The 18,944-nt window shown below is 41.1% G+C and overlaps 1 protein-coding gene across 2 annotated transcripts in view; it reads right to left on the minus strand.

Annotated features, from left to right (window-relative positions):
* The window catches only part of BCO2 (beta-carotene oxygenase 2), a 72,726-nt gene that overhangs the window by 41,309 nt on the left and 12,473 nt on the right, over positions 1-18,944 (minus strand). The gene's annotated exons all lie outside the window — the stretch shown is intronic.

Here is an 18,944-nt window from a genome sequence, read left to right on the forward strand (position 1 = left end):
GAAACATAAATATCATATTCTAACATATATATACAGAATCTAGAAAAATGGCACTGAAGAATTTCTTTGCAGGGCAGCAATGGAGAAATAGACATAGAGAATAGACTTATGGACATGGAGAGAGTGGAGGAGAGGGTGAAATGCATGGAAAGAGTAACATGGAAACTTACATTACCATATGTAAAATAGATAGCCAATGGGAATTTGCTGTATGGCTCAGGAAACTCAAACATGCCCTCCGTATCAATCTAGAGGGGTGGGATGCAGTGAAGGATGGGAGGGAGTTTCAAAAGGGAGGGGATATATGTGTACCTATGGCTGATTCATGTTGAGGTTTGACAGAAAACAACAAAATTCTGTAAAGCAATTATCCTTCAATAAAAAATAAATTAATAATAAAAAAAAAAACACTTGTAGTGTTTCCCAATTAGTAGTACTGGCTTTAGGACTAAGATGAAATATATCAATTTATATGTGTGTATGTATATACATATGTGTATATAATCTATGTGTGCGTGGCTTGCCAGGTTGCACGGTGGTAAAGAATCTGCCTGCCAATGCAGGAGATGCAGGAGATGTGGGTTCAATCCCTGGGTCAAGAAGATCCTCTGGAGTAGGAAATGGCACCTTACTCCAATAGTCTTGCCTGTAGAATCCCATGGACAGAAGAGCGTGGTGGGCTACAGTCCTTGGGGTCACAAAGAGTCAGATATGACTGAGCATGCACACACATGATTATTTTTCCACGAATCTATTAATATGGTGAATGACAAAATGGATTTCTGAATTATGAACCTACCATGCATTCTTGGTAGGATTACCTACCTGATCATAGTGAATTGTGCTTTTAATGTAGTGTTGGATTCTGTTTCTTAAGAAAATATTTATTAGCCTTCTATTAGTACTATATATTTTGTACTTTTTCATGGATATCATAAATAATAGGAATAATTGTTTTCTTTTATGTATCAACTTTGTCATGTGTAGATACCAATATTAGACTTGCTTCATAAAAAGAAGTGGGAAACTTCCCTGCATTTTCAAGCCTCTAAATTAATCTCACATCTGCTGTAAGTAAGATGGCAGAGTAGAGGGATGTACACTCATCTTCTCCTGTGAGAACACCAAAAACACAACTGGCTGCTGAACAACCATCGATGGGAGAATCAACAAGAAAAAGATACCCCGAATCCAAGGGCAAAGGAGAAGCCCCAGTAATACAGTAGGAGAGGTGCAGTCACATTTAAAAAAATCTCAGATCCGCCAGAGAAAATCAGAGAAGACAAACAAAACTTTGTGCACACCAGGATGAAGGGAAAGGAGCAGTGATCCCCACAAGAGACTGAGCCAGACCTGTATTTGAGGGTCTGAGTGTCTCTTGTGAAGGCACAGGTCAGCAGTGACCTGCCGCAGGGACAGCGGCTCCGGCTGCAGCAGCCCTGGGAGGCGTGGCGTGTGGTATCAGTCCTCTCGGAGGAGGTCGCTGTTAGCCCCACCATAGAGCCACTGAGCAGATGACACACAAACTGGAGAAGAGTTATACCAAAGAAGTTCTCGCACTGTAGCAAAAGTCCTAGGGCCCGAAACAGATTTCCCAACCTGGGGATCCAGCAAAAGGACTGAGAACCCCCAGCGAATTCGACTGTGAGGGCCAGTGGGATTTGATTACAGAACTTCCACAGGACTGGAGAAACAGACTCTTGGAGGACACAACAAAACCTTGGGCACACAAGGATCCAGGAGAAAGGAGAAGTGACCCCACAAGAGACTGAGCCAGAATTTCTGGTGAGCGTCTGGGAGTCTCCAACAGAGGCATGGCAACAGTGGCCTGCCACATGGTCAGGGGCACTGAATACAGGAGTCCTGGGAGCAACTGCATGCTGGCCTAAGTCCATGTGAAGGAGGTCTTCACATGATAAGGACTACCCTTATCACAGTTTGACCTCAGGCCAAACTACAGGGAGGGAACACAGCCCCAGCCATCAGCAGAAAACTGGATTAAAGATTTACTGAACATGGCCCTGCCCACCAGAGCAAGAACAAGTTTTAACCACAGCCAGTCACTTCCAAGAGGAAGCCTCCACAAGCCTCTTATCCTCATCCATCAGAGGGCGGATAGAATGAAAACCAAAATTACAGAAAACTAACCAAACTGTTCACATGGAGCACAACTTTGTCTAACTCAGTGAAACTATGAGCCATGCCATGTAGGGCCACTCAAGATGGACGGGTATTGATGGAGAGTTCTGACAAAACATGGTCCACTGGAGTAGGGAATGGCAAATAACTTCAGCATTCTTACCTTGAGAACCCTTTGAACAGTATGCAAAAAGATATGAAATGGAAAGATGAACCCCCCAGGTCAGTAGGTGTCCAACATGCTACTGGACAAGAGCAGAGAGATAGCTCCAAAAGGAATGAAGAAGCTGAGCGAAAGCAGAAACAACGCCCAGCTGTGGAAGTGTCTGGTGGTGAAAGTAAAGTCCAATGCTGTAAAGAACAATATTGCATAGGAACCTGGAACGTTAGGTCCATGAATCAAGGTAAACTGGAAGTGGTCAAACAGGAGATGGCAAGAGTGAACATTGACATTTTAGGAATCAGTGAACTACCATGGACCAGAATGGGCAAATTTAATTCAGATGACCATTATATTTGCTACTGTGGGCAAGAATCTCTTAGAAGGAATGGAGCAGCCCTCATAGTCAACAATAGAGTCCAAAATGCAGTACTTGGGTACAATCTCAAAAACAACAGCATGGTCTCTGTTCTTTTCCAAGGCAAACCACTCAATATCACAGTAATCCAAGTCTATGCCCCAAGCACTAATGCTGAAGAAGCTGAAGTTGAAAGGTTCTATGAAGACCTACAAGACCTTCTAGAACAAATACCAAAAAAAGATGTCCTTTCCATCACAGGGGACTGGAATGCAAAAGTAAGAAGTCAAGAGATACCTGGAGTGACAGGCAAATTTGGCCTTGGAGTACAAAATGAAGCAGGGCCAAAGTAACAGACTTTTGCCAAGAGAATGCACTGGTCATAGCAAACTCTTTCTCCAACAACACAAGAGATGACTCTACACATGGACATCACCAGATTGTCAATACCGAAATCAGACTGACAATATTCTTTCAGTTGAAGACGAAGAAGCTCTATACAGTCAGCAAAAACAAGACTGGGAGCTGACCATGGCTCAGATCATGAACTCCTTATTGCAAAATTCAGACTTAAATTGAAGAAAGTAGAGAAAACTACTAGGCCATTCAGATATGACCTAAATCAAATCCCTTATGATTATACAGTGGAAGTGACAAATAGATTCAAGGGATTAGATTTGATGGAGTGCCTGAAGAACCATGGACACAGGTTTGTAACATTGTACAGGAGGTGGTGATCAAAACCATTTCACATGCTAGCAAAGCAATGCTCAAAATTCTCCAACAGTACATTAACTGAGAACTTCCAGATGTTCAAGCTGGATTTAGAAAAGGCAGAGGAAACAGATCAAATTGCCAACATCTGTTGGATCATAGAAAAGGCAAGAGAATTCCAGAAAAACATCTACTTCTGCTTCATTGAATATTCTAAACCTTTGGACTGTGTGGACCACAACAAACTGAAAAATTCTTGAAGAGATGGGAATACTAGACCATCCTCTCTGTCTCCTGGGAAACCTGTGCATCCCAAGAAGCAAAAGTTAGAAACAGACATGGAACAACAGATTGGTTCAAAACTGGGAAAAGAGTACTTCAAGGCTATATATTGTCACCCTGCTTATTTAACTTCTATGCAGAGTACATCATGCAAAATGCCAGGCTGGATAAAGCACAAGCTGGAATCAAGATTGCCAGGAAAAATATCAATAACCTCAGACATGCAGATGACACCACCCTTATGACAGAAAGCGAAGAGGAACTAAGCCTCTTGATGAAAGTGAAAGAGGAGAATGAAAAATCTGGCTTAAAACTCAGCATTCAAAAAACTAGGGTCATGGCATCTGGTCCCATCCCTTCATATCAAATAGATAGGGAAAAAATGGAAACAGTGAGAGGCTTTCTTTTGGGGGGCTCCAAAATCACTGCAAATGGTGACTGCAGCCATGAAATTAAAGGCACTTGCTCCTTGGAAGAAAAGCTATGACAAACCTAGACAACATATTAAAAAGCAGACATATTACTTTACCGACAAAGGTCTGTATAATCAAAGCTATGATTTTTCCAGTAGTCATGTATGGATATGAGAGTTGGATCAAAAAGAAAGCTGAGCAGCGAAGAATTGATGCTTTTGAATTGTGGTGTTGGAGAAAACTCTTGGGAGTCCCATGGACTGCAAGGAGATCAAACCAGTCAATCGTAAAGAAATCAATCCTGAATATTAACTGGAAGGACTAATGCTGAAGCTGAAACTCCAATAATTCAGCCATCTTATGCAAAAAGCTGACTCATTAGAAAAGACCCTGCTGGAAAAGATTGAAGGCAGGAGGAGAAGATGATGACAGAGGATGAGATGGTTGGATTGTATCACTGACTCAATGGACATGAGTTTGAGTAGGCTCTGGGTGATGGTGAAGGACAAGGAAGCCTGGCATGCTGCAGTCCATGGGGTTGCAAAGAGCTGGACATGACTGAGCAACTGAACAAAAATAATCTATAAAGCACTGAAACTATCTGATATTCAAAAGTTTGGTAGAATTTCTCTGTGAAATAATCGAGGCCTAGTACTTTTTTAAAGAGGCAGTTAGTTACTCAATAAGTTTCTTGTTTACTTCCACAAAAACTGGTGTCTTTAAACTTTCTACCTCTGTCAGTTTTGGTAATCTGTATTTCCCCAGGAAATTATTCATTTCCTTGAGGTTTTCAAGCATATTTGCATAGAGGCCCACAAAGTCTTTTATAATTTTTTATCTATTCAATGACTTCTTTTTCATTGTCATTTTTTTTTTTTTTTTGCCTGCAACGTACAACTTGTGGGATCCTAGTTCCCCGACCAGGGATCACACTGGTGCCTCCTGCCATGGATGCATGGAGTCTAACCACTGGACTGCCAGAGAATTCCTTCATTGTCATTTCTTATTTGTACATTTGGGCTTTCTCCTTTTTTTCCTTGATAACATTAGCTAGCAGTTTCTCACTGTGTTTTGGTAATTTTTTTCAAAAAACATTAAAAACAAAACAGTTTCAATAATTATTGTTATTCCAGTCTAAATCCCAATAAAATCATGATACACAGAGCCAAACCTATACTCGGGTGTAAATTCAGACACTCAGCTTCCTCATTTATTCATATTTTTTTCTTTCCTTCTTATTTTTCTTTGTTACCACCTCATATTGTTGACTCACACTGAGCTGTCAAGCAAACCCCTAATTTTTGGCACGTTCTGCTATTAAGCCAATCTCTTCCATGCTCATTTTGTAATAACTGATTTTCTTGACCCAAATTACTTTTAGATAATTAACTTGTTAGATTCCATCTCAGAAGATCCTTCTTGACTCTGTCATTCTAGGTGTTTATTTAGTCAAATCAAACAACGTTTCTTGAGTCCCTGCTATCTGAGAGGCATTGTCCAAGCCCAGAAATTATAGGCGTATAAATAACTATCATGATGTGTGTGTGTACTCAATCACATCTGATTCTTTGCAACTTCATGGGCTGTAGCCCTCCAGGCTCTTCTGTTCTTGGGATTTCCCAGGCAAGAATACTGGAGTAGGTTGCCACTTCCTACTTCAGGGGATCTTCCCACCCCAGGGGTGGACCCACGTCTTGTGTCTCCTGGACTGGCAGCCAGATTCTTCACCACTAACACCACCTGGGAAGTATATAATGATTACTGCAACAATGGAAAAGTGTTTTTTTTTTTAAAAAAAAACTGTCTATGCAAAGGAGGAACAACAGAATGGAAGGATGTGGACATCAGACAAAAGTCAAGAGGGAAGAACATGATTCTTTAAGGGTGTTTGCCAGGTGGAAAAGAGTAAAAAGGTATCTTAGGATTAGGTGATTAAAAGAAAGAAAAAAAAAAAAAACAGAAGAACCTGAAGGTATATGGTATCTTGAAGAAGCAGCCAGTTAACAAATTAGTATTAGCCATTAGTGGCAGGCAATGATGATGGAAAAAGGGGTGAGCTTCAACAGGAAAGCATGGAGTTTAGGAACAGAAAAGTGAAACAGTGAAACCTGTATCTTAGAAAGGTGTCACTCTGAACACACTAGCATATGGGACAGAAAGATGAACAACCAGGTAATAATTCAAGTGAGAGAAGATGAAAGCTTAAAATGAAACAGTACAATGAGAAAAGGACAAACTGCAGAAATAAGTCAGAGATGCCTGTCATGAGGTAGGCAGTAACAGAGAGAGGGAGTCCAAAAAATCACACCGGAATGGATGGTGACTCTTTAACTGAGATGGAGAATACAGGAAGAGCAAATGTTGGGAGAAAAGCAAGCAGTTCAGTTTTGAACAAGAGTCTGAGCCATTCGCAAATCATCAGAGTAGAGATGTGTCACAGCCAGCTGGCAAAATACAGGTTTAAGATAGAAGAGATGGATGTAGTGTGGAAGAGAGATCTTTGAGAGTACCTGTGTGTGACACGAATAGGGATGGCTCTGGAATAACACCACCACCTGCTGAGAACTTACTGTGTGTTGGGTGCTGTGCTGGGCATGTCACCAGGACATAAAAATATATATTTATGAAAAGATACGTATGTTCATAATGTGCATATACAGTTGATCCTTGAACAACATAATTTTATATAAAATATATATATTTTTATGAAATATATACTTGCGAAATCAAATATCAGACCCAACAGAGACAATCAGAGGGTACAAATAAAACCTTGTATGCACCAGGATAAAGGGAAAGGAACAGTGACCCCCACAAGAGACTGAGCCGGACCTGCCTTTAAGTGTTTCAGTGTCTCCTGTGGAGGCATGGATCAGCAGTGACCTGCGGCGGGGACAGCGGCTCCAGTGGCAGCATCCCTGGGAGGTACAGCAAGTGGCATAAGTCCTCATGGAGGAAGTCACCATTAGCCCCACTTAGAGCTACTGAGCAGATGACACACAACCTGGAGAACAATTATACCAAAGAAGTTCTCGCACTGTTGCAAAAGTTCTAGGACCCAAAACAGATTTCCCGGGATCCAACAAAAGGACTGAAAACCCCCAGGAAAATAGACTCTTGAAGGGCACAGCAAAACCTTGTGTGCACCAGGACCCAGGAGAAAGGAGCAGTGACCCCACAAGGGACTGAGCCGGAATTGCTGGTGAGTGTCTGTGAGTCTCTGGGGAGGTGTGGGTTAACAGCGACTGGCTGCGGGGTCAGGGGCACTGAATACAACATCCTGGGAGCAACTGCATGCCAACATACGTCCTTTTGAAGGAGGTCCCCGTTACTGCCATTACCTGTTGGGGGCCAGAGTGAGGTACTCCGCCCATGGCAAAGGTCATGAGGAAGGAGGCTTGACATACGCAAAGGCGGGATCGAGCCTCAGGAGTCCCCCTGGAAATCCTCGAGCGTCTACCCCCATAACCAGAGCCTGCCTACTTTACTACTTTGTGCTCTTACCTACACCTCTGACTTTACAGGGGGCTGTCCCCCACCACCTCTTTCGGAGAAGGAGTTAACCTAGAGCTCCAGTCAATAAAAACTCTTGGGTGTGACAAGAGTGTTTTAACCTACAAACTCCTCTGAAGGTTCTCTAGCCTGCCTGACAGGCTCGTCCGGCCACATGTGATTGCTCACAGCCTCCCAACCGTGAGAGGCACGAGATGCTTTAAACCCTCTAAAAACAGGTTCTTTAGAGAAGTTAGAAAACTATAAGTATAGTGGGCTAATTAGAAATTGTGTTGGTGAAGGGTTTTTCATTTGTTGAGCCAATGTTTGTTGCTAAGTCTCCATATCCCCTGCCCTTACACACATTAATGAATATATAGAATTAACCTTTGATATTAATCACGTTAGACCTTAGGCTAAGTAAATTCTTTCCTTAACTAAAACCCACTACACCCTCACCCTGTAGGAATGTAACTTTATTTGGGTGGCGTCTGTTTTGAGAAAAATCAGCCCTGGAGAAATAAGTGTCCTGATTGACTGACCGCTGTCACAAGGAGAGGGTCGTAAATTGTCAGCAGGCCCCCCCTGGCCAGAAGATGATGTAACACCCCTAAGACCTCTGTATACATTTGTATGAAGCACCTGACTTTAATAAAAGTCAGGACTGCTGTCCCCACGTGACTTTTGTATAACATCTCAGTGTATAAAAACAGACTCTGGAAAATAAAGAATTGGGATCAGTTTCTCGAAATACTGGTCTCCCCATGTCGCTCTCTCTCTCACTCTGGTTGAGTCTCCACCTGGAGCGTGGACCCTGCCATGCTTACTAATTATGCCTGGGCTTCTAAGATCCGACCGGGGAGGCCTCAGTGTCTCCTCTCCTTCGGGAGAACGGAAGGACGCCTGCGGCCTACGTAAGTGGTGCAAACTTCTTGTCTTGAAGTTTTATTGGTCTCCCGCGTAAACCAAGCTACTCAGCCTCTTTTCTCCACTGAATTTTCCTACTGAGCTATCCTCATTCTATTACTCTTTATATTCTTAATTAACATTTAATTAAGCAATTGTTTCCTGATCTTCGCCTACGCCTACCCTGGATCAGCCAAACTACAGGGAGGGAACACATCCCTACCCATCAGCAGAAAATTGGATCAAAAATTTACTGAGCATGGCCTGCCTACCAGAGTAAGAACCACATCTAGTCCCTCCCATCAGAAAGATTCCACAAGCCTCTTATCCTCATCCATCAGAGGGCAGACAGAATGAAAGTCAAAATTACAGAAAACTAACCAAGCTGTTCACATGGATCACAACCTTGTCTAATTCATGAAACTATGAGCCATGTCATATATGTCAAGGCTGTATTTTTGTCCCCTGCTTATTTAACTTATATGCAGAGTACATCATGTGAAACACCGGGCTGGATGAAGCACAAGCTGAAATCAAGATTGCTGTGAGAAATATCAATAACCTCAGATATGTAGATGACACCACCCTTATGGCAGAAAGCGAAGAAGAACTAAAGAGCCTCTTGATAAAAGTGAAAGAGGAGAGTGAAAAAGTTGGTTTAAAACTCAACATTCAGAAAACTAAGATCATGGCATCTGGACCCATCATTTCATGGCAAATAGATGGGGAAACAATGGAAACTGACAGACTTTGTTTTCTTGGACTCCAAAATCACTGCAGACGGTGACTGCAGCCATGAAATTAAAAGATGCTTGCTCCTTGGAAGAAAAGCTATGACCAAACTAGACAACATATTAAAAAAGCAGAGACATTACTTTGCCAACAAAGGTCCATCTAGTCAAAGCTGTGGTTTTTCCTGTAGTCATGTATGGATGTGAGAGTAGGACTATAAAGAAAGCCTTCTTTAAGTGCCAAAGAATTGATGCTTTTGACCTGTGGTATTGGGAGAAGACTCTTGACAGTCCCTTGGACAGCAAGGAGATCCAACCAGTCCATCTTAACGGAAATATTCAATCCTGAATATTCATTGGAAGGACTGATGCTGAAGCTGAAACTCCAATACTTTGGCCACCTGATGCAAAGAGCTGATTCACTGGAAAAGACCCTGATGCTGCGAAAGATTGAGGGCAGGAGGAGAAGGGTACAACAGAGGATAAGATGGTTGGATGGCATCACTGACTCGATGGACACAGGTTTGGGTGGACTTCGGGAGTTGGTGATGGACAGGGAAGCCTGGCGTGCTGCAGTCCATGGAGTCACAAAGAGTCGAACATGACTGAGCTACTGAACTGAACTGAATGTAGGGCCACCCAAGACAGACTGTCTTGATGGAGAGTTCTGCAAAATATGTACACAGTAGAAGGGAATGGCAAACCACTTCAGCATTCTTACCTTGAGAACCCCATATACAGTATGCAAGGCAAAAAGATATGACACAGAAAGATGAACTCCCCAGGTTGGTAGGTGCCCAATATGTTACTGGAGAAGAGCAGAGACATAGCTCCAAAAGGAATGAAGAAGCTGAGCGAAAGCAGAAACAATGCGCAGCTGTGGATGTGTCTGGTGGTGAAAGTAAAGTCTGATGCTGTAAAGAACAATATTGCATAGAAACCTGGAATGTTAGGTTCATGAATCAAGGTAAATTGGAAGTGGTCAAACAGGAGATGCCAAGAGTGAACATCAACATTTTAGGAATACGTGAACTAAAATGGACCAGAATGGGCAAATTTAATTCAGATGACCATTATATCTGCTACTATGGGCAAGAATCCCTTAGAAGAGATGGAATAGCCCTCAGGGGCAACAAAGAGTCCGAAATGCAGTACTTGGGTGCAATCTCAAAAACAACAGAATGATCTTGGTTCATTTCCAAAGCAAACCATTCATATCACAGTAATCCAAGTCTATGCCCCAACCACTAATGCTGAAGAAGTGGAAACCAAATGGTTCTATGAGGATCTACAAGACCTTCCAGAACTAACACACACACACACAAAAAAAGATGTCCTTTCCATCACAGGAGACTGGAATGCAAAAGTAAAAAGTCAAGAGAAACCTGGAGTGACAGGCAAATTTGGCCGTGGAGTACAACATGAAGCATGGCAAAAACTAACAGACTTTTGCCAAGAGAACACACTGATCATAGCAAACACCCTCCTCCAACAACAAAAGAGACAACTCTACACATGGACATCACCAGATGGTCAATACCGAAATCAGATTGATTACATTCTTTGCAGTCAAAGATGGAGAAGCTCTTACAGTCAGAAAAAACAAGACCTGGAGCTGAATGTGGCTCAGATCATGAACTCCTTATTGCAAAATTCAGACTTAAATTGAAGAAAGGAGGGAAAACCACTAGTCCCTAAGGTATAACCTAAATCAAATCCCTTATTATACAGTGGTAGTAACAAATGGATTCACGGGATTAGATCTGATAGAGTGCCTGAAGAAATATGGATGGAGGTTTGTGACATTGTACAAGAGGCAAGGATCAAAACCATCCTCAAAAAAAAGAAATGCAAAAAGGCAAAATGGTCATCTGAGAAGGCTTTACAAATAGCTGAGAAAAGAAGAGAAGCAAAAGGTAAAGGAGAAAAGGAAAAATATATCCATCTGAATGCAGAGTTCCAAAGAATAGGAAGGAGAGAGAAGAAAGCCTTCCTCAGTGATCAATGCAAAGAAATAGAGGAAAACAACAAAGTGTTAAAGACTAGAGATCTCTTCAGGAAAATTAGAGATACCAAAGGAATATGAGCTTCCCTTGTGGCTCAGATGGTAAAGAATCTGCCTGCAATGTGGGAGATCTGAGTTTGATCCCTGGGTTGGGAAGATCCCCTGGAGAAGTGAAAGGATGCCCACTCCAGTATTCTGGCCTGGAGAATTTCATGGACTCTATAGTCCATGGGGTCCCAAAGAGTTGGATACGACTGAGTGACTTTCATTTCACTTCAGTTCACTTCAAGGGAATATTTCATATAAAGATGGGCACAATAAAAGACAGAAGTGGTATGGACCTAACAGAAACAGAATACATTAAGAAGAAGTGGCAAAGATATATAGAAGAACTGTACAAAAAGATCTTAATGACCCAGATAACCACAATGGTGTGATCACTCACCTAGAACCAAACATTTGGAGAGTGAAGTCAACTGGGCCTTAGGAGGCATCACTATGAACAAAGCTAGTGGAGGTGATGGAATTCCAGCTGAGCTATTTCAAATCCTAAAAGAAAGTGCTGCACTCGATATGCCAGCAAATCTGGAAAACTCAGCAGTGGCTACAGGACGGGAAAAGGTCAGTTTTCATTCCAATCCCAAAGAAAGGCAATGCCAAAGAATGTTCAAATATTGCAAAATTGTACTCATTTCACATGCTAGCAAAGTAATGCTCAAAATTTTCCAAGCTAAGCTTCAATAGTACATGAATCAAGAACTTCCAGATGTTCAAGCTGGATTTAGAAGAGGCAGAGGAAACAGAGATCAAATTGCCAACATCCGTTGAATCATAGGAAAAGGAAGAGAATTCCAAGAAAACACCTACTTCTGCTTCATTGACTATTCTAAATCCTTTGACTGTGTGGTTCACAACAAACTGTGGAAAATTCTTGAAGCAATGGGAATACCAGACCACCTTACTTGCCTCCCGAGAAACCTGTATACAGGTCAAGAAGCAACAGTTAGAACTGGACATAGAACAACGGACTGGTTCAAAATTGGCAAAGGAGTACATCAAGGCTGTATATTGTCACCCTGCTTATTTAACTTATATACAGAGTATATCATGTGAAATTCTGGCCTGGATAAAGCACAAGCTGGAATAAAGATTGCTGCGAGAAATATCAATAACCTCGTATATGCAGATGATATCACCTTATGGCAGAAAGTGAAGAGGAACTAAAAGCCTCTTGATGAAGATGAAAGAGGAGAGTGAAAAACCTGGCTTAAAACTCAATATTCAAAAAACAAATATCATGGCATCCAGTCCCATCACTTCATGGCAAATAGATGGGGAAACAATGGAAACAGGGACAGACTTCATTTTCTTGGGCTCCAAAATCACAGCAGATGGTGACTATAGCCATGAAATTAAAAGATGCTTGATCCTTGGAAGAAAAGCTATGACCAACCTAGACAGCATATTGAAAAGCAGAGAATTGCTTTGCCAACAAAGGTTCTTCTAGTCATAGCTATAACTTTTTCCAGTAGCCGTGTATGCATGTGAGAGTTGGACCATAAGGAAAACTGAGCACTGAAGAATTGATGCTTTTGAACTGTGGTGCTGGAGAAGACTCTTGAGAATCCCTTGGACTGCAAGGAAACCAAACCAGTCCATTCTAAAGGAAATGAACCCTGAATATTCATTAGAAGGACTGATGCTGAAGCTGAAGCTCCAATACTTTGGCCACCTGATGTGAAGAGCTGACTCACTGACTCTGATGCTGGGAAAGATTGAAGGCAGGAGGAGAAGGGGACGACAGAGGATGAGATGGTTGGGTGGTATCACCGATTTGATTGACATGAGTTTGAGGAAGCCCTGGGAGTTGGTGATGAACAGGGAAGCCTGGCAAGCTGCAGTTCATGAGGTCACAAAGAGTCAGACACGACTGAGTGACTAAACTGAACTGGACTGAAATACTGTAGTAAACTATACAATCTGCAGTTGGTTGTTAAAAACCCACAGATGTGAAGGAACCATAGGTACAAAAGGCTGACTGTAAGTTGTAGACAGTTTCCCACTATGCAGAGGTTTGGCACGCCTAACCCCTGTGCTGTTCAAGGGTCAAATATATAAATATTTATTCCCCTGACCCAACATTGATTGCAGACGTGGAACTACTATCACCATAGCATACATGTGGAAACCAAGGTTCACAGCAACAACAAATCAAGGTCACAGGACAGGCAAGTGGCAGAACAAGGATCTCAGTCCAGTACTGACTCCACATCCTGGAATCTACAAAAGTAAGGTGAACTAGAAGTTACTTATCCGGAAGGGGAATGGGGAAAGAGGGCATTGAAGGGAAAGAAGAGAAAGAAAATGCACTAAGTGTTCATTCCTGTCAGCCACTAAGTGAAGCCCTTTATACGCATTATCTCTTTAATCCTCATACTCAGTCATTAAAATCAGTATTATTAATCCCATTTTTCACATGGGAAAACTTGCTCAAGATTATAGTGCTGATAAGTGGTGAACATGGAATCTGAACCCACTCCATCTTATTCTAAGGAATATACTATTTCTACTATAGCAAATAAAGCACACAATGAAAGAAAAGGAAGGAATACTCAGGTCAGAGGCTGGGGTACACCAACACTTGAAGGGACAAGTGAAGTAAATTGAGCAGCAGAAAATTATTTTAGAACACACAACCAGAGGGACAGGAGAAGAATCAGCAAAGTGTTATGTGGGAGTATAGGACCAGAGAATGTTAGGACATTGACAAGAAGGTCAAATGTAGAAAAGTAGACTGAGGACTGGAAAACCCATTTCATTTAACACTTAATAGGCTTTGGTGACCTTTTTGAGAACTGATACCACTTCCCTGGTGGCTCAGCAGTAAAAGAATCCATCTGCAAGGTAGGAACCTCAGGACACGCACGTTTGATCCATGGGTCAGGAAGATCCCTTGGAGGAGGGCATGAAAAAACACTCCAGTAATCTTACCTGGAGAATCCCATGGACAGAGGAGCCTGGCGGGCTACAGTCCATAGGGTCACAGAGAGTCAGACACGACTGAAGCAACTTAGTACACATGCACACACTGTAGCATGGTGGGGTGAAAAGTCAGATGGAAGTGAACTGAAAAGACCTCAGGAAGCAGGAAAACAGAAACAATGAGCGGGGAGAGAGGGTATTAGTTGGAGAAGAAGGTGCGAAGGAACGAGGGGATTTCAGGATGAGAGGACACTTGCAGGCTGACATGAGGGATTAGTGAAGGAGAAACAGATAAAAAGGGAGGGCAGGAATGATGCGGCGAGGTTTCAGAGGAGGGGAAGAGGCCTCTTTCTGCTCTGATGATAGAATCCATTTCATACCCACAGGGTGTGTGACCCACAACCTGGAAAATAGCCAGACCACAGAAGTTCTCCCACTGGAGGGAAGGTTCTGAGCCCTGCATCCAGCAATGGGAAGAGAAGTCACCAGAGAGTCAAAATAGATGGATTCTATCTACTTAAGCCCTATCTACTGAAGCCCTCCCTACTGCTTCATGGTGGCTTCTCTTTTGTCTTTGTGTGGAGGGTATCTTTTTTGGTAGGTTCCAGCATTTTTCTACTAATGGTTGCTTACAGGACAGTTGTGATTCTGGTGCTCTCACAATAAGGGGTGAATGAATGTCCTTCTACTCCACCATCTTGAGATCCCACTTAGATTTAAAGGCAGTGGTGGAGACCTGAAGTAAACGTGACTCTTAACCTATGGACAAGAATAGCTCTGCTTGGTTGTTCAGGCCACATGTGAAGCTTATTCCACAGAATTGTCTACCCCTGAAACCTTGAACTCTGAAACTCTACTCTGTTCTTAAAGCCCCAATTTCCACACCCCTCCATTCCTTTATCTTATGAAACTTATCTTTAATTGCTTCATGTTCTCATCTTATTCTTCTCCATCTTTTCAGTTTATCAGCTTTCCTGTAGTTTCTTCTTCCTGGTATAGATTCCGTGATCTTTAGATTTCTATAGATTCCTTCACATACACTCTTACTGCCACCATCCTCTCTGTCTTTGCCCTGGTGAGCTACCTGCCTCTGATCATTTCTGGTCCTACATTAGCCTATATCTGGTTTCCTCTGCTCAGTGTCCAGGCCTGCTAAGCATTTCTAGAGGAAATCACATAACCTAACAGATTGATTCAATTACAGAATTATGATTTCCAGCCCCATCTGAGTCCTTACTGCTGCCAGGAAATCTTTAGCTCTTTCCAGCTTCCCACGGGGTCCCTTTCCCAAAACTTCCTTCACTCTGCCTGTCCCTTTGACTGTCAACAGACAGACCTGCCCACTTCATTATGGATAGAGGGGCAATGGGATTTGAGCTCCTTGAACTGCCTTCTTCCTTAACTCCCTAATTCCCCAGAGAGTTACTCCTGCCTTTCATCATCAGAGCAGAAAGAGGCCTCTTCCCCTCCTCTGAAACCTCACCGCATCATTCCTGCCCTCCCTTTTTATCTGTTTCTCCTTCACTAATCCCTCATGTCAGCCTGCAAGTGTCCTCTCATCCTGAAATCCCCTCATTCCTTCGCACCTTCTTCTCCAACTAATACCCACTGGCCTTCAAAGATATATTAAGAAATATATCTTAAACATGCCCTAATTCTTGATCTAACAACAGGTGGAGAAGCACAGTATGGCCATGACCAGATTCCCACCAGGCCCACAGGAATATGACTAAACTTGGGGAAAGGGAGAATGAGGAGTTACTGTTTAATGGATACAGGGCTTCAGTTTCACAAGATGAAAAGTAGATGGATGGTGGTGATAACAGCACATCAGTATGCATGTCCTTAATGCTACTGAACTGTACAATCAAAAATAGTTGGCAAATTTTAGATGGCAAATGTTATGTATATTTTATCACATTTTTTTAAAAGTTTTCTGGAATATCATCCAGCCATTAAAAGTAAGTCATCCACATCCATCATTTAAAAGTGGACATGTAATTTCCAAATAAATGGCATTTTTAAAGTGTCTTTGATTTTAATTTCTCATTTTTATATTAATTTCTCATTTAAATGCTTTCTTCGCTTCAGTCACCCTCTGTGTTTTTTCAGTCTTTTAGCTTTATTAAGGCTTTCAATGACTGAGTCAAAGATTCATGAAATGTCACATTGCACTTGAAAATGTGTGGGTTATTTTCAAATATCTTTTGATATTGATTTCCAACATAATTCCACAATGATAAGATAACAGACTCTATATGATTTCAGGACCTTTAGATCATGAAATGTTTGTGTCTTGTTTTATGTCCCTGGATATGTTCCAGTGTCTCCTGGTTCATAGTCCATGGAAACTTGAATAGAATTTGTATCCTGCCACTGTGTGAAAATTGTATAAATCTTAATTATGCTGAACTTGTTCATAGTGCTTTTCAGGTCTACTATATCTTCCACTTTTCTGTCTATTCATTCTATTAATTTTTGAGAGCTTGATATGAAACTCCAACTAAAAATCTTAATTTATCTATTTAAAAAATAATTGTAATATATAGTAGAACTATATGTAACTTTGTTCTGTATTTTCCAAGTCTCCTATAAATGTGTTATCATATGTTCATAATTTTAAAAATAAAAAATTAAACATAAATAAATTAAATACAAGAAAGTTTTTAAATAAAGGTTAAATTTAGATAGTCACCAAAAAAGTAAATCATTCAGATTTGTAGCAACACAGATAAAAAGCCTTAAGACAGTATGAAATTTTTAAAATAAGGACAAAAAATTCCGTTAATATCTAAAATATATTTTTTTAAAAACTCATACAACTCAATAGCAAAAAAAAAACCATAAACCTATTTTTTAAATGGGCCAAAGATCTGAATAGACATTTTACAAAAAAGACATACAGATGGTCAACAGGTATACAAACAGATGCTCAACATCACTAATCAGCAGGGAAATGAAAATCAAAACTACAGTGACATACCACATCACACCTGTTAAAATGGTTATTATCAAAAAGACAAGAAATAACAAGTGTTGGGGAGGACGTGGAAAAAAGAGAACACTCACGTATTGTTGGTGAAAACATAAATTAGTATAGCCACTATCAAAGCCACAAAAAATAGAGAATCCTCATAAAATTAAAAACAGAACTACCATATGATCCACTGGATATTAATCCAAAGAAATAAAAAACACTACCTTATAAAAGATGCATGCACCCTCATGTTTACTGCAGCACTATTTATAATAGCTGAGATATGGAAACAACCTAAGTGCCCATGGATGGATGAATGGATAAAGAAGATGTGATATATATAAATTTTACACACACACACATCATAGAATATTAATCCACCATAAAAAAGAAGGAAATGTTGCCATTTTTAACGTGAGTAGAGTTTGAGGGCATTATCCTAAGTGAAATAAGTCAGACAGAGAAAGACAAGTACCATATGATTTCACTTATATGTAGAATCTTAAAGATTAAATCATAAAGAGTAAAAAGAAAGAAAGAAAAACAAGCTCACAGACACAGAGAATAAGTTGGTGGTTGAAAGAGATTGGTTATTGCAAGAGGTAAATGGGATGAAAATTCATTTCCAGTTATAAAATAAATAAGGGATGTAAAATACAGAGTCAGATTATAGTTAATAAAACTGTATTGCATATTTGAAAGTTGCTAACAGTAAATCTTTGGCTTCCCAGGTGGCTCTAGTGGCAAAGAACCTGCCTGCCAATAGAGGAGACATAAGAGAAGCAGGTTTGATCCCTGGGTCAGGAAGATCCCCTGGAGGAGGGCATGGCAACCCACTCCAGTATCTTGCCTGGAAAATCCCATGGACAGAGGAGCCTGGTAGGCTGCACTCCATAGGGCCGCAAAAAGTCAGACACAATTGAAGCAACTTAGCACACAGCATGTACAACAGTAAATCTTAAAACTTCTCATCATAAGAAAAACAAATTTTTGTTAAAATGTATGGTTAGGAATCGGAGAAGGCAATGGCAACCCACTCCAGTACTCTTGCCTGGAAAATCCCATGGATGGAGGAGCCTGGTAGGCTGCAGTCCATGGGGTCGTGAAGACTCGGACATGACTGAGCGACTTCACTTTCACTTTTCACTTTCATGCATTGGAGAAGGAAATGGCAACCCACTCCAGTGTTCTTGCCTGGAGAATCCCAGGGACGGGGGAGCCTGGTGGGCTGCCGTCTAAGGGGTCGCACAGAGTCGGACACGACTGAAGCGACTTAGCAGCAGCAGTAGCAGCATGGTTAGGAATGTTAACTAGACTTGTGATGATAATTTCACAATATATACAAATATTGAATCATTATGTTGTACACCTGAAACTAACATGTCAATTATACATCACTAAAAATTTTTTTCATATGATTGTAATTATTTAAAACAAATCTATAGAGATGGGGGAAAGATCAGCAGGAAATATTTCAAAGTGCTAACAGAGCATGTGGTACACACTTTTCCCTCACTTGGTTTTATATTTCAAAAAGTTTAATACAGGTAAAAACTTTCACAATGAAAACAAAAAATTCTAAAATTTTTTAATGTTTAAAGCAAAGTAGATTTCTTCCTGACCACAATGATTTCTTCACATCACTTCATGTCCCTAGTAGTCACACAGAGAAATGATACATCAATGAGTTGCTGGGCTTCTCTTTTACTTACATATATATATTGAGTGCTATTTAACTACAGAGCACTATCCTAGATACTGGGGATACAGGGTAATCAAGAAAAG

This window comes from Bos mutus, chromosome 15 (assembly GCF_027580195.1).
Source record: "Bos mutus isolate GX-2022 chromosome 15, NWIPB_WYAK_1.1, whole genome shotgun sequence".
Lineage (NCBI taxonomy): Eukaryota > Metazoa > Chordata > Mammalia > Artiodactyla > Bovidae > Bos > Bos mutus.